This window comes from Sorex fumeus, unplaced genomic scaffold (genome assembly GCF_029834395.1).
Source record: "Sorex fumeus unplaced genomic scaffold, SorFum_2.1 ptg000051l, whole genome shotgun sequence".
NCBI classification, from domain to species: domain Eukaryota; kingdom Metazoa; phylum Chordata; class Mammalia; order Eulipotyphla; family Soricidae; genus Sorex; species Sorex fumeus.
Window position 1 is genome coordinate 10,653,336 of NW_026606108.1, and position 15,227 is coordinate 10,668,562.

At 42.5% G+C, this 15,227-nt stretch overlaps 1 protein-coding gene across 1 annotated transcript in view; it reads right to left on the bottom strand.

Annotated features, from left to right (window-relative positions):
- The window catches only part of SMIM3 (small integral membrane protein 3), a 32,995-nt gene extending 18,209 nt beyond the window's left edge, over window positions 1-14,786 (bottom strand). Inside the window, exon 1 of the mRNA XM_056124754.1 lies at window positions 14,762-14,786. The gene's annotated coding sequence lies outside the window, so the exon portion shown is untranslated. The remainder of the gene's footprint in view (window positions 1-14,761) is intronic.
- Window positions 14,787-15,227: the final 441 nt, after the last annotated feature.

The following is a 15,227-nucleotide window of genomic DNA, read 5'->3' on the forward strand; positions in this document are numbered from 1 at the left end:
AGCAGCTAGTTTCAGATCATCAATACCTCCAAGTGCCTAACAATAGCAAATCTCTGTCTTCTCTGAAAGAAATAAAATTGCAGTGCGTTTTGGGATTTGTTTTTGCTTTTTCAAATCTAAAGTCCAATACATAAAACAAGCAGGAATGAGTAAAGACAAGAGAACAGGAACAGAACCACAAGAAATAATGAACAATAGAAAATTATCTATACGGACCTCACATATTGTAGTTTTCAGGTAGGCATATTTTTTATTTGTGTTTTGGGTTGTTAGGGGCTTTTGGAGGTGGAGGGTGGTTGGGGGCCACTCCAAGTTGTGCTCAGGGTTCACTCCTGGCTCTGCACTCAGGGATCACTCTGATGGGGCTCAAGGGACCATATGGGGTGCCAGGTTCTGGGAGCAAACCTGAGTCAGTCACATGCACCTTATCCATTCTACCATCTCTCCAGCCCCAAGACAGACACTTCAAATCACCCTGCTGACTATGTCTAGGGGGGAAAGAAAAATCCAAGGTGAAGAGAAGTTTAACAGAGATGTGAAAACTATAAGAGGGAATACAACATATTTTTAAAGACTCAAATAGAAATTCTAAAATTTAAACATATAGTAATAAAAATCATGGTTTGGGGGCTGGAGTCATAGCACCGTGGGTAGGGCGTCTGATTTGCACACAGCCGACCAAGGTTTAATTCCCAGCATCCCCAAGCACCGCCAGGAGTAATTCCTGAGTGCATGAGCCAGGAGTAATCCTTGTGCATCACTGAGTGTGACCCAAAAAGAAAAAAAAAAAAAAACATGGTTTAATTGACAGGTTTCATAGTGATTAAGAGAACTGAAAAGAATTTGCAAGCTGTGAGACAGACCAAGAATGAAACTGAGAAAAATAACAGGATGGAAAAAAGAGGAAAACCTATTGGAAGGCACAGAAAAAACAATGAATAATAACAAGATCAAGTCTATGTAATTGAAGTCCTAAGAAGAAAAAGAAGGGAGCTGCATGGGAACAATATTATAATTAGCAATAACGAAATTTGTCAAAGCTGATAAAAGACATTAGTTCACAAACTAAGGAAGCCTTATGAAACTTCAGCAGGATAAACAAAATGTTAGGTAACCACAGTTTGGTTTTTACAGGAAATCTGCTGAAACCAAAAATAAAAGAATATATATGTATATACATATATATATATATTAAGAAAGAGAACCTATTAGACAGACAGCTAACTCAACAAAGATAATGAAATTCAGAAAACAGAAAACCTGCATCTTTTAAGAGATCGACAAAATTCACTGCAAAGAATTAAGATGAAATAAGACTTTTTCAACAGAGCTGAGAGAGACAGAAAGTGCATGCTTTGCATCTGGAAGGTCAAGATTCTATCTTTAACACCACATGGTTAACCCAAGCACTGCAAGAAAAATCCCCAAGCACCACCCCAGGAGTTGACCCAAGAATTGCCAAGTGAGTCCCAAAATTTTTTCAAAAATATAGATACTTTAATACCAAAATATGCAATTAAATTGTTCAATAAAATAGTAAATAATTCAGAGAATAAATAGAAATACAGTGTTCTGATTTTATTTTTTTATTTTTTTACATTGTCTGGGAAAGGTCAAAAAAGTAGTTCAAGGGGTCAGAGAGATGGTGGAAGGGGTAAGGTACTTGCCTTATGTGCAGCTTACCCTGATTCAATCCCCAACTTCACATATGGTCCCCCAAGCATTGTTAACAGTGAACCCTGAGCACTGCTCAGTGTGGTCTAGGCACTAACAAAATTAATTTTTAAAATAAGTAAATAAAAAGTAAGTAAATAAGCATAAGTAGTCCAAGAGAGGGTAAGGAGTCCAAGGGATGTGTACTTTGGGATCTCCCCTCTGGAGAAGACCAAGTCCTCTCTTGAGCAAGTATTTTACCTTCCCTCTCTCTTTACCTCTCTTCCCTCACCAATAAACTTGTTAAACCTGAAAAAAAAAGTCTAAGAGCACATAAAACTTCCAGAAGAAAACAAGAAAAGAAAGGGCAGAAATCATAGAACATGTAGGTCAAATAGAGAACACAAAAATAATAACCCAAACTAACAAACACTAATAGATTGTGTGCAAAAACATAAAATATACAAAATATAGGGACGGAAATATGGGTCAATAAGAGACCACTTGATCTTTCATATGTGAGGCCCTAGGTTCAATCCCCAGAACATATGGGCACATACAAAAATGGAATACTACTTAAAGAAAAGATGAAAGTATGCAACATGTTTTGATAAGCTCATCAGAAAGAGAGAGACATACACAGATCAATCTCTTTCATCTGAGGGACATAACAAAAACACAGTACAGGAATATCAATTGCCCAAAGGCAGCAAAAACTGAAATTGGCCTTTAGTGGGATGCAGACCACAAGGGAGGTAAGTGGGGATAGAACAGGAAGTGGAGAACAGAAGCAATGGAGGAGGAAGGTGGTCACTCTAGGGGAGGGTGTAGAGAAAGATTTTGTTGTAAATAACACCATAAACCATACCAGTAGCTGTACTGCACACCACAGAGGCTAAGATTGGGGGTGGGGGGAGGAGTGTAGACCTAAGAGAGGTAGAGTTCTTGCCTGATAGAAGCCAACCCAGGTTTAATGCCTGGAACCCCATATGGTCTCCCAAGACTGCCAGGAGTGATCCCTGAGTCCGGAGCCAGGAGTAAGTCCTGAGCACTGTCAGTGTGACCAAAAGCCAAAAATAAATGAATAAAATAAAGTTTAAAAAATTAACAAATAAAAAACAAATAAAAGTGTTCTTGTCATAGAGACAGACAGGGTGATAGGGAAATTGAGGACACTGATAGAGAAAGTTGATACTGGTGATGGAATTGATGTTGGAACATTGCATGCCTGAAACTAATCATAAATAACTTTGTGAATCATGGGCTTTTAATAAAATAAATTATAGAAGCCAGCGTGATAGTACAGGGGGTAGGGGGCACTTGCCTTGCAAGTAGCCAATCTGGGTTCAAATCCATAATATTCCCTGAGTCCCCCCAGGAGTGATCTCTGAGCACAGACTACTGCCAGGTCCCAAAATCAAAATAATAATAATAATAATAATAATAATAATAATAATAACATGCTTAATATAATAATAAAAATATTTGAGCACCACAACCAAATATGTGTGCAATCCCATTCATCTCAAGTACTACTACAAGAAGAATGAAGAAAATTAATGAAGTTCTGAATACTTTTTTAAAAAGAGTTGAAAGCAGAGTCTGGGAAAGATTTGTACACCTCTATGTTCATGGCAGCATTATTCAAAATAGTTTAAGTGTAAAAGTCACTCAATAGTCCACCCGTGGATAAAAGGATTAACAAAACGTGATATACACGTTTAAAAATATATGTATGATTCAGCATTAAATAGAATAAAAATTTGCATATCACCACAACACACTGAGCCCTGATGACATCATGCAAGGTGAAACTAGTTGACCACAAAAAGATAAATATTGTAAAGTTCAACTTATATGAGATATTTAGAATAGTAAGGGCACTATATAAGCACATTAACGGTCATGATCTGGAGACTTACAAATAAATCTCAGAAGAGAGCAACACACTGCAGAAATGCCTCCGGACTACAAAATCACCATCCAGTTAAAAATTTAACTCCAATTCTAGCACCCTATTTAAAATTTTAGAATTCCTGAAGCAACATCTCATACTTCATGCCACTGATATATATCAAGAGTAGCACACCACATTTGATGGGGTGTAAAGTAGAAGGCAACTGATCTTAATATGTGTGTGTGTGTGTGTGTGTGTGTGTGTGTGTGTATCACAGGCTCAACCTGTAATAACATGTTAGTGATCTCTTATACAGGGTTCAATGTCCCCAAGGTAAGATACAACAAGTTTCACACACTGTCCTCTAAGGAAATCTTTTTGGATCATTCTCAGTGGATTATTTGTAACAAGCAATACAAAATAAATTATTTAGCATCTGCCTTTGAAACAGGCTTGAGTGGTGGTGGGAAAATTCAAAATAATGGTGGTAGGAAGGTGTAATGGTGATGGGATTGGTATTGAAATATTGAATGTAATAAATAGCACAGCGGGTAGGGCGTTTGCCTTACAAGCGGCCAACATGGCCGACCCAAGTTCGATTCCTCCGCCCCTCTCGGAGAGCCCGGCAAGCTACCGAGAGTATCTCGCCCGCACGGCAGAGCCTGGCAAGCTTCCCATGACGTATTCGATATGCCAGACACAGTAACAACAAAGTCTCCAATGGAGACGTTACTGGGCCCGCTCGAGCAAATCGACGATCAACGGGAGGGCCTTTACCTTATAAAAATAAAATTTAAAATAAACAATTTTATGCTTCCATTTAAGAGCAAAAAACAAATATGAAAGAATTCAGGAGCAATCCTTGAGCAATAAACCAGGAGTAGCTCACAAGCATCACTGATTTTGGACCAAGAAGGAAGTGAGGGAAGGGAAAAGAGAGAAGGAAAAAGGAAGGGAGGAAGGGAGGAAAGAAGGAAGGAAGGAAGGAAGGAAGGAAGGAAGGAAGGAAGGAGGGAGGGAGGGAGGGAGGGAGGGAGAGAGGAATGGAAGAAAGGGAGGAGGGAAGGAAGGACAGAGGCACCTCAAAAGAACATTGTGCTCAGCTAATCAATGGCCGAATAATTAGCAATACTCCTACATTAAAAAAAAAAAAAAAGAAAAGAAAAATAAAAGAACATTGTGCATGCCTTGTCTCACATTTGATCCTGGCACCATATGACCCTTCAAGTATCTTTAGACTTTGCCCTGGTGGCCTCTGAGCACTACTGAAGTGGGTCCTGGTGGTTCCCAGCTCCAACAGGCCTGAGCACTAAACTATCAGGCCTCCACTACCAACTCAAATATCACCAGGAGTTGTCCTGGGCCCCCAAATACTGCTAGGGAGCCCATACCCCAAATGAAAAGAATAATTTTCTGCCTCATAGTATTAGGCTAATTCCACGAGATAAGCAGTACTTAGCAGCATTCTGACTCACAGAAAACTCTCTACAGAGATTCCGCATTAATAATTAGGAATTATAGGATTAATAATTCCTGAGAGGAAGAACTCACGAACATGAGAAAATAAGCTCCCCTCCTCCAACTAGAGTTTGTTCACACCCTGACTTGAACCATGCCTTTATTTTACCAAAGATGACAGATGATTAATCTATATTAATAATTCTTTACTCAATCAGCAGGATTCATGATTAATCTTACATATTCCTCCAGTCCAAGTACCAAAAGTGAAACTGGCAGAATAGCAATTCAGTCTAATTCAATAAATATTTATGACACTATGATTAGCACTGGGATCCTGGAGTAGAAATAGAGACAGGAAGTACACTTAAAAGCTCACTCTCTTATGGGGGTAAAAAAAAGATACTAATTACCACCTCTAATTCCAATACAAGGCAAAGAATTGTGTACTGAATATATAAACAATATGCAATGGGTAAAGGTTTTCCTGGTGATTTGGATCCCACAGGCCACTTTTGGTGCTAGTGCAGCAAATGTAGGACCTAACTGCTGTACCAAACAGTGCTGGGGTGGGAAGTGGGCATGTGGGGATTAACTCCTCATGAAAAGTGCTCCAATCCTTTGATCCACCTCCCCTCCCACTACTAACGAGGAAAGAAGAAAGAAGAGCTTGAAATAAATTCTGCTTTTTACTCTTATTAAAGGTATAACTTTGGACAACTTATTCAAAATCTACTCATCTCTGAAATAGGAAAATGAGAGTTAGCAAGATAGCTGCAGAGACTGAGCACATGTTTTGCATGCACAGGCCTGGGTTCGATCTTTAACGCCACGCGTTCACCAAGCACAGAGCCAGGAACAGTACCTGAGCACAGTCAGTGTGGGCCCTAGTATAAAATAAGGATACCAAAAGATCAAAGTGAGGCAATATAGGCATATCCCAACGTATGGTATATAATTTCTTTCTTTTCCTTCAAAACATTAAAGTGAGACTATGCGTATAGTGTCCAGGAAGACAATAAATGCTCAAATATTAATCCTCATTTTTTGTTTTTGTCTCAAGGAAATAGGAATTTTTTTAAAATAAAATAAAAGTCTTTGATAGGTCTCTGAAAATTAAAAAAAAAAGTTTTCAAAATTAAGGAACGATGCCAGGTTTAGTGCCCGCCCCACCACACACACACACACACACACACACACACACACACACACACACGTTTAAAAGGATAAGAGGATAAAAGGAATAAATACTATCAGCAAAACCTGGAGATGTGAGATACAGCGTGTGTTGGGAGCAGATGCTGTCCTTGTGCTTTGTCAAGAAGTTTAATTGCTTTGGGGCTGGAGTGATAGCACAGCAGGTAGGGCATTTGCCTTGCATGCAGCCGACCTGGCTTTGATTCCCAGCATCCCATATGGTCCCCCGAGCACTGCCAGGAGTAATTCCTGAGTGCAGAGCCACGAGTAACCCCGAAGCATCGCTGGGTGTGACCCAAAAAGAAAAAAAAAGAAGTTCAATTGCTTCGTTTCCTTTGTCAAACAGAATAATATGGGGGTGGGAATATAGCTTAATGGGCTGAAGCACACTATTTGCATATGGGAATCTCAAGTTCAATCTCCAACACTGCATGCCCCGCACCCCTGAACACTGCAGAAATAACTCCAAAGCACTGTTAAGTATGGTTCAAAAACAAATACAAGTAGAAATAATATAATAGTAGAAACTACTTTATTGAAGTGCCAGGAAATTTGGACAAACATAAATTAGCATATAAAGCACTTACTGATGCCTACTACAGGGCAGGGCTGATTAAAACTTAACGTAAAGTAGCGAACACAGATGCCAAAGAAAAAGAACTCAAGGCCCCCTCCTTTTTGGAGGACACCAAGACTGCTCTCTGAGTCTGACCTAGAAACTATATGATAGCTTCTTTTCTTTTCTTTTCTTTTCTTTTCTTTTCTTTTCTTTTCTTTTCTTTTCTTTTCTTTTCTTTTCATAGCCTTTTGATAGCCTGTTCCTGTTTTGACCTTACACTAGAAACACACATCCTTCCATGTGAACCACAGCTAAAAGTTAACTTTTGAGAAACTGCCAAAGGTCATGCAACTGGTTTTACAGCCAAGTAGTTAACCAAGGAAGAAGGCAATAAAAAATAATTACTTCCTGCTGGCATACTAGCTTTATAATTCCAAAGTGGGAGAAAAAGCATGTAAAGACAGGAGTCCTGGAGTGATGGCACAGCAGGAAGGGTGTTTGTCTTGCACGCGGCCGACCCGGGTTCAATCCCTAGTATCCCACATGGTCCCCGGAGCACCACCAGGAGTAGTTCCTCAGTGCAGAGCCAGGAGGAAACCCTGAGCATCATTGGGTGCGACCCAAAAAAGAAAAAAAAAAAAGACAGGAGTCCTATTGCTGCAGGAGTGGTCTCAGCCTAGCCTTGCCAGGTCTCTAAGCACATCAAGAAGACGCTGTTTTCATTTCCTCCAGACAACAGGGGGCAGCTATAGCCAACTGTAGGATAGTAGGATTCACACAACGAAGATGATGGGCATTACACTAGGAGTGGGGGTTAGCAGCAATGCCCAGCTTCCAGGACCTCTCTTAGAAAGAATTGGTGAGATTATCAGAGAGTGGCACAAACAAGTTAGACAGAGGAGGCAACTCAACACCAAGACGGGGCCCCCACTAGCTGTCTAGTAGCCTGTTCTTCCCAGGTGATGATTCCACTTCAAAATCTTTAGTAGCTCTCTCTTAGAGTGCTCTTCTTATCAGATCTTCCTTTTTAAAAAATTCAGTGTCTCACTGCCCACAGTCTCAAAGAAAGACTTTCCAGATTCCTTCTGTTAAATCATCACTCACATCCAACAGTCATCCTCTATCTTATACCTTGTTTTGTTTTATTCATAGATTAATTATCAAATGAACTCATCTTGCTTAACTAGAAAGGAAGAACTAAAGGTGATTAAATAGGATAAAAAGGATCAACTATATAATGAATAATAATATAATTGGAATTTTACAGGTAAACTTAAGTAGAATATACACGTTGATTTATAATACAGAGGGAGCGATAACACAGCTGTAGGGTGTTTGCCTGGCGTGCAGCCGACCCGGGTTCGATTCCTCTACCCCTCTTGGAGAGCCCAGCAAGCTACCGAGAGTATCTTGCCAGCAGGGCAAAGCCTGGCGAGCTACCCGTGATGTATTCAATATGCCAAACACAGTAACAACAAGTCTCACAATGAAGACGTTACTGGGCCCTCTTGAGCAAATTGATGAACAATGGGAGGACAGTGATTTATAATACACAGCATGAATTAGATGTTATACAATGCCATTTCCATAAAAAAAAACTTTAAATAAAATTAGACTAATGAGTAGGTTTGTGACTCAGATGAACACATACCTAGAATGTGCAAGGCCCAAGATTCTATCTTGGGTATCTCAAGAAACCTGGGTTTGGCTTTGGTGGTGCTGAGTGCCCCCAGGTCTGAGTACTAAAACATCAGGTCTATACTGAGAATTTGAACCCAACCCTACCACAAGCACCACTGAGTAGGGGCCCTATTTTAAAAAATTTAATACAAATAAAATTTTCTTGCATATTTTTCTGTTAATTTGGCCACCTTCTCCTGCTTTGAAAGCATAAAGAGAGCAAAGCCTCAATTCTTGACTGCTGCCACACCCTCATTATCTATCATAGGCCCTGGCACATATCAGGTGTCCAATAAGTGCAAGACCAATGAAGGAATGAATGCGACAGACTGGAAAACTTTAGATTTGAACTTGACTCCTCAGATTTAGATGGTGAATATTTAGAAAGGATCCTAGGTTGGATTGATAGTATAGTGGGTATGGCGCATGACTGCTCATGGATGACCTGGGTTCAATCTCCAGCACCACATATGGTGGTACCCCGTTCCCAGGAGTGATTCCTTAGCACAACCAAGTATGGACAGAAGGAAGGGAGGGAAGGAGGGAGGGAGGGAGGGAGGGATGGAAGAAGTAGGGAGGGAGGGAAGATATATTCTCACCACTCTAGAAGCTCCAATTGCCTTAAAAGTTAAAATTGTGTCTCTACGCTGACATTTTCTAATTTAGTACTTTCTGAACTCTCTCAGAATTTATCTTGCTTCTCCATTCCACCATGTATACACCAAGCAGTGAAGGACTGATCTTTCAGAATAAAATCCTCTAAGGCTTCTTCTAGATAAACCATTTAGGCTGGTGAGCTTAGATTTCCTGTGCTCAGGATCTGGACATTAAGATAAGCAGCTAGGGTACGGCCTTTCTCTCTCTGTCCTCGGATGAACGCAGCAAGACAGATAAAAGGAGGCGATTTCCCATGCCAAGTCCAGTGTGAAGAGAAAACTAGTCCAGGCTCACATCTAATTTTAGAAATAATTCAATGTAATACTTAACCTTAAACTTTTAGCAAGCCATCAAAGTGTTCATATTATCAGGAACCTTTGTTCCCCACCACCACCACCACCCAAAAGGGACCAGAGAAGGAATAGCAGGAACACACAATTATTTAAAATAATAATTTTAAATTATTTAAAATGCGATACAATTCAAAGACTGGATGCCTGTCTTCAATGACTTAAGGTCCCTGAGGAGTAAACTAGTCTATTTTCATGTCACTCTATTTGTCTTATTTCCTCAAAAACTCATAAAGTCAAAGGACACGCACCCTGCCTAAGTTTCTTCCTGCTCCTCTGTGAGTGGAAAATAGGAAAATACCAGGATACTTCAAAGAGCTCAGAAAGTAGCCAAGATTGTTCAAAACTGCACATACCATCCAAGCTAGTCAGTCACAAAGTCTCAGAAACTAACAGAGAGCTGTTGAGGAAAAACACAGCCAATTTCAAGGCATCCTATGGAAGTCTCTACTACCCATCACTGTAATCTGTAGTGACTATGTGCCAGCTGTGAGCTGGCCCCATGAAGGAGACTCTACATAGAGTGGGTAACCAGGGTACTTGGTGAAAGAGCTGCAAAGAGTTCTAAAGAGATGCTAAGATCCTGTGTCCCTGTGTTGTCAAAACAACTCACTCTCCCAAAGTGGGGGCTGGAGCGATAGCACAGCAGGCAGGGCATTTGCCTTGCACGCGGTCAACCCGGGTTCAATTCCCAGCATCCCATATGGTCCCCTGAGCACCGCCAGTAGTAATTCCTGAGTGCAGAGCCAGGAGTAACCCCTGTGCATTGCTGGGTGTGATACAAAGAGCAAAAAAAAAAAAAGAGGACAAAAGTGGGCCACACTGTAGAGGTAGAATAATGAATCACCTCTCAAAAATGTCATTGTCTAGTTTCTGAAAACATGAATATGAAAAATAAAATAGGACTCCAATGGAGATTCTTTAAGAACAGAGGTGAAAGTAACTTGGCAGTGAAAGTTCAGGACTTTGAGCTAAGAGGAGTATTCTAGATTAGCCAGGTGGACCCAGTCTAATCACCTAAGTCCTGAAACAGTAAAGAAAATGGCTGAAGAGTCAAGGAAGTCTGACTTGAGAAATACTTGACTCACTGTTGATGAGTCAAGTATTTATTGTCTCTGAGGATGGAGGAGGGGGACCAGGAGTCCAGGATAACGGCAGTCAGGGATGCTGACTTGCCTGTTTCAACTGAAGAAAACAAGATCATGGTCCTACAACTAGTGAATCATTTGAACTAAAGTTAGGCAATATTTCAAATAAAGCTATTGGAGTCCTCACTCCTAAACACTCCAATAGCCTAGAGGTGTCTTAATTTTATTCTAGAAAGACTCATAATGGGGGTTGGGGGTGATTAGAGGTAACCTGGGGACACTGGTGCTGGGAAATGTACACTGGTGCAGGGATGGGTGTTGGAATACTGTATGACTGAAATCCAATCATGAACAGCTTTGCAAGGGTCTGTATCACACTGATTCAATAAAAAAGTTTTTAAAAAATCATAGGATAATAAAATCATTAAAATATTTTAAAAGACTCATAATGGACTTCTGACTTACAGAAGGTGATGTAATAAATCTGGGGGGATTTTCAGCCAGTAAATTTGTGATAATGTACTATATCATTAGAAAACGAATATTCTGTGATCCTAAATAAGACCATCTCAAAATGGACCCGTATCTCCTACCACTAAGTTGAAAAAGGCTGGGTGATGTGGTCTCTCACACATATTGCTCTGCTCTCCTGGCATCCTGCCTCAGTTCCAGGATGGATTCTGAGCTGAAAGTCATTAAAGAAAAAACCGGAAACAGTTAGAGGAAGAGAAGATGGATTGCCTGCTCTACTATTCATTACTTTACCATACCACAGAGGAATTAAGTGGGAAACCTGAGAGAGCTCAATAAAAGCTTCACAATGAACTGGCAAAGCCCATCCAAAACACCTCACTAAGAAGGATTCCAAGAGTTAGAGACAGGCTCATGGGTTGAACACTTGCACTGCCTATGTGAAACTCTGGGTTTGATCTCTGATCTTGGAAGGGTAAAAAAAAAATCGGAACACTCAGACCACAAAGAAGGATTCTGAACCAGTCTGGTAGAGGTTAGGAACAAAGTCCTGATTACCTATGAGAAAAGGGGTAAGAACAGTAAGATGTATGCCAGACCTGTGTGTCATCACTAATTGGGAATTAAAGGAACCCAGTTGCATCATTTTTGTCTCCTCCCTTTTCCAGTTCACTGTCTTGATCCTATGCAGTGGTTCACCAACAGTTCACATGCCTACATAGTTAACCAGAGTACAAATCAATCAAATAGAAGCTATACACAATAAGCAACTGAATGTATGCAATTTAGTCATTGAGTGTGGTTGCTTTTAATATGCCAGTCAAGTAAAATTCAGAGCTGTTCCTCTTCCAATCTGTTAGACTTTACTCTTGGATATACACCTTTTTTTCTTGAAGTTCATCTGCCATAATCCTAGCAAATTGGAAGGGTACTAGAGTCCCCAGTAATACCTTTAGTCCGGTGGCTGTGAAATTCTCACTCACAGTCCCTGATGTTATTCTCAAATAAGTTTCAGAGACAAGATTTGAATACAGATCGCTTACAACCCAATGAAGTTTAAAACACAGACCCTGTATATAGACTTTCTGGCTTCAAACTGATTTTCTGCTATTCACATTGTTTGTGATCATAGGTGAATTACTCACTCTAACTGGACCTCAGTTTCTTGATCTATAAAATGAGTGTGGCTCAGGGGAGTGTGGTGAAGAATAAAAAAGTAAAAAAAAGTAAAGGCCCTCCCGTTGATCATCGATTTGCTCGAGCGGGCCCAGTAACGTCTCCATTGGAGACTTTGTTGTTACTGTGTCTGGCATATCGAATACGTCACGGGGAGCTTGCCAGGCTCTGCCGGGCGGGCGAGATACTCTCGGTGGCTTGCCGGGCTCTCCAAGAGGGGCGGAGGAATCGAACTCGGGTCGGCCATGTTGGCTGCGTGCAAGGCAAACGCCCTACCGCTGTGCTATCGCTCCAGCCCTGGTGAAGACTAAATGACTTAATATATGTAAAATCGTTAGATTAAAATCTGGTTCCATGGATAAATTTAGACGGTATTGAGCATACTAAGGCAAATGACACTATCCAATGTCACTCACATGTGGTAAAGAGAGAAAACAAATAAATGTACCAAACAGAACAGAAATAAATGTTAGACTAGAAAGTCAAAATAATGGTTACCAAAAGGAAAGGGGAAGAGGGAGATAAATTGGAATTTTAAAAAATCAATAATATGATGAATTGTGGTGAACTTCTTGAGGTAAACTCTAACTATGAAACGATGTATATGGATAAGACTTTTAATAATGCAAAACTAAAATCAATAGAATGTACAATGCAAATTTCACTTCAACCACTTTTTAAAAGAATAGTATCTCAGGCTGGAGAGACAGCACAACCGGTAGGGCGTTTGCCTTACACGCAGATGATCTGGGTTTGATTCCCAGCATACCATATGGTGCCCCAAGCACTGCCAGGAGTAATTGCTGAGTTCATGAGTCAGGAGTAACCCCTGTGCATCACCAGGATGTGACTGGAAAAAAAAGGGGGAAAAAGAATAATATCTCACATTCAGTACTCCATAAATGCCAATTATGATGTTTTTTATAGAATTCAGCTGACCTGGCCAGTCAGGGTGGGGGCTTTAGGATTCATGTATCATTTTGATAGTACGGTCAATGTCAACAGTATAAGGCCAATTAAAATAGACTCTCTTGGAGTTTTTTTTTTTTTGGAGTTACTCCTTGGAGATATTTCCTTTTTATACTTCAATTCATGGAGAAGAAACAGAAACATGTAAAGAAGAATCAGAATATATCTGGGAAAGCATCTGCATCTGTGATGTCTCTTTGTTGGCTCTGGGTCCACCAATGTGTGACTCGTTACTCTGTCTCAAACACCTCACCACTGCCCCAGTTTTCAGGCTGTGCAGCAGAGGAGAAATCTATAGGCCATCAATGCAATGGAGTCAACAGAGTCCTCATTTCTGACAGCAGTCGGCTTATCTTTGTAAGATTTAGAGTCACTGGCATGGTCATAACCCCAGGCCACAGGAAACAGGAGGTCCCTGCCAGAAAGGAGAAGAAACTCTCCTTGTTTTTACAGTTGTTAGACAGAGGTCCCAAAGAATACCTGAAGTGCCTCTGTGACCTCAGAGGACAGGCCCACATGCTAACAAGCTCACTCAACCCCCGGCCCCCAAATGTTCCACACCCAGTTTCTTATTTTACAGATGGGGAGGGGCAGTCCAGAGGGAAATGCCTGATGGAGGTAACTCCAAGCTCTCCTGACTTCCAAGAACTATTCTTCCCCCTGCCACCCCACCCCAACGTACTCACCCCAGGACCATTTAGCACAGGTTGCCCAGAGCACAGCCAAGGTCCAGGGAATATCTGACTCCTTGTGTGACTGACACCCTAGAACTAAGAGGGGTCTTAGGCAGCGACCCAAGTGCCCTCAGAAGGATAGACAGGAAGGAATCCAGTAGAACTGCCTGGCCACAAGATCAAAAGAACCACCTCTGAGCGCTAGGCAGGTTTACACCGCCTCCATCTCCCAATCTTTCACTCAGTAAACATAAGGTGAGCACCAATTTGCCAGGCCCTGTGCCAAACGTAGTTTTCTCAGGTATAGAGACCATCCCTATCCTCAATAAATAGCTGGGCTGGAGGGGGTGGGGGACAACAAAGTCCTCTGTGAAGAGATAGAAGAAAGAGGCCACTTGGTAGAGGGTAGACTTCTGCCCAAGATATTTTATACTCCCCCCACCCTTCTCGTCTGATTTATGTACACAAAAACATTTTCCCCATTTCACGAGCTCGAAGGCTCAGAGACGGGAGGGTAAAAAGGCTAGAGACAGAGCAGGGGTCCCCGCCAGCCCTGACTGCAAGGCCTCGGGTGTTCTACAACTGTGTGCTTTGGAAATGGGGGGAAAGATGCGGCCCAGACGCCCAGCTGCTGAGTAGCGCCAAGGTTCGGAACACAGGGTTCGGGCCAGCCCACAGCAGGGTCCAGGCGCGGCTCCCGGGGGGCAGGACCGTTCCCCAAAACGGCAGGAACTGCAGGGCCGGGGTCCCCCTGGGTGCCCAAGGATCCCGGGAGGGCCGGGACTTTAGGGCTGAAAGAAGACAAGGGAATGCGAGAGTTCTGGAGAGAGGGGAGCGGGAGAAGGGGAGTGGGAGGGGTGGACTCCAAGGAAAGAGTTCGGGGCACGGGCGAAGGGGCAGCCCCCCGCCCTGGCCCGCGCCGCCCCACTCACCCAGGCTCAGGCGCTCCGGGCTCCGCTCCGGCTGCCCGTGTGAGCACGACCCGGGGCGGCCACCGCGCGCCGCAGCTCCCAAGAGCCGCCCCGAACCCGCCTCCCGTGCCCGGCCCGCGGGCTCCGCCCCGGCTGCCCCCGCAGGGATGGGGCCTCGGCTCCGCCCGCTTCTCGCCCGGCGCCCTGGGCACCTTCGCTGCAACCGAGGGCGCAGACCTCCGCGGTTCTTTCTAGCTGTGGTCTACACTAGGAAGTTCTGGATTTACAGCGAGTAACTCCTACTCCAAGTTTCTGCTCTGCAGTGGAAGGGGATGAGGGGCGAGGGGAGCTAAAACTGGACACTAGAATTCTTTTTTCGCTTGCGTGCCTCTGATTTTAGGTTTTGGTCCACAGCCCCCCCCCCGACCCCCCCGGGGTACTCAGGGGCTGCTCCCGATCTTGGGTGCTGAGGACACTATCTCTCGGA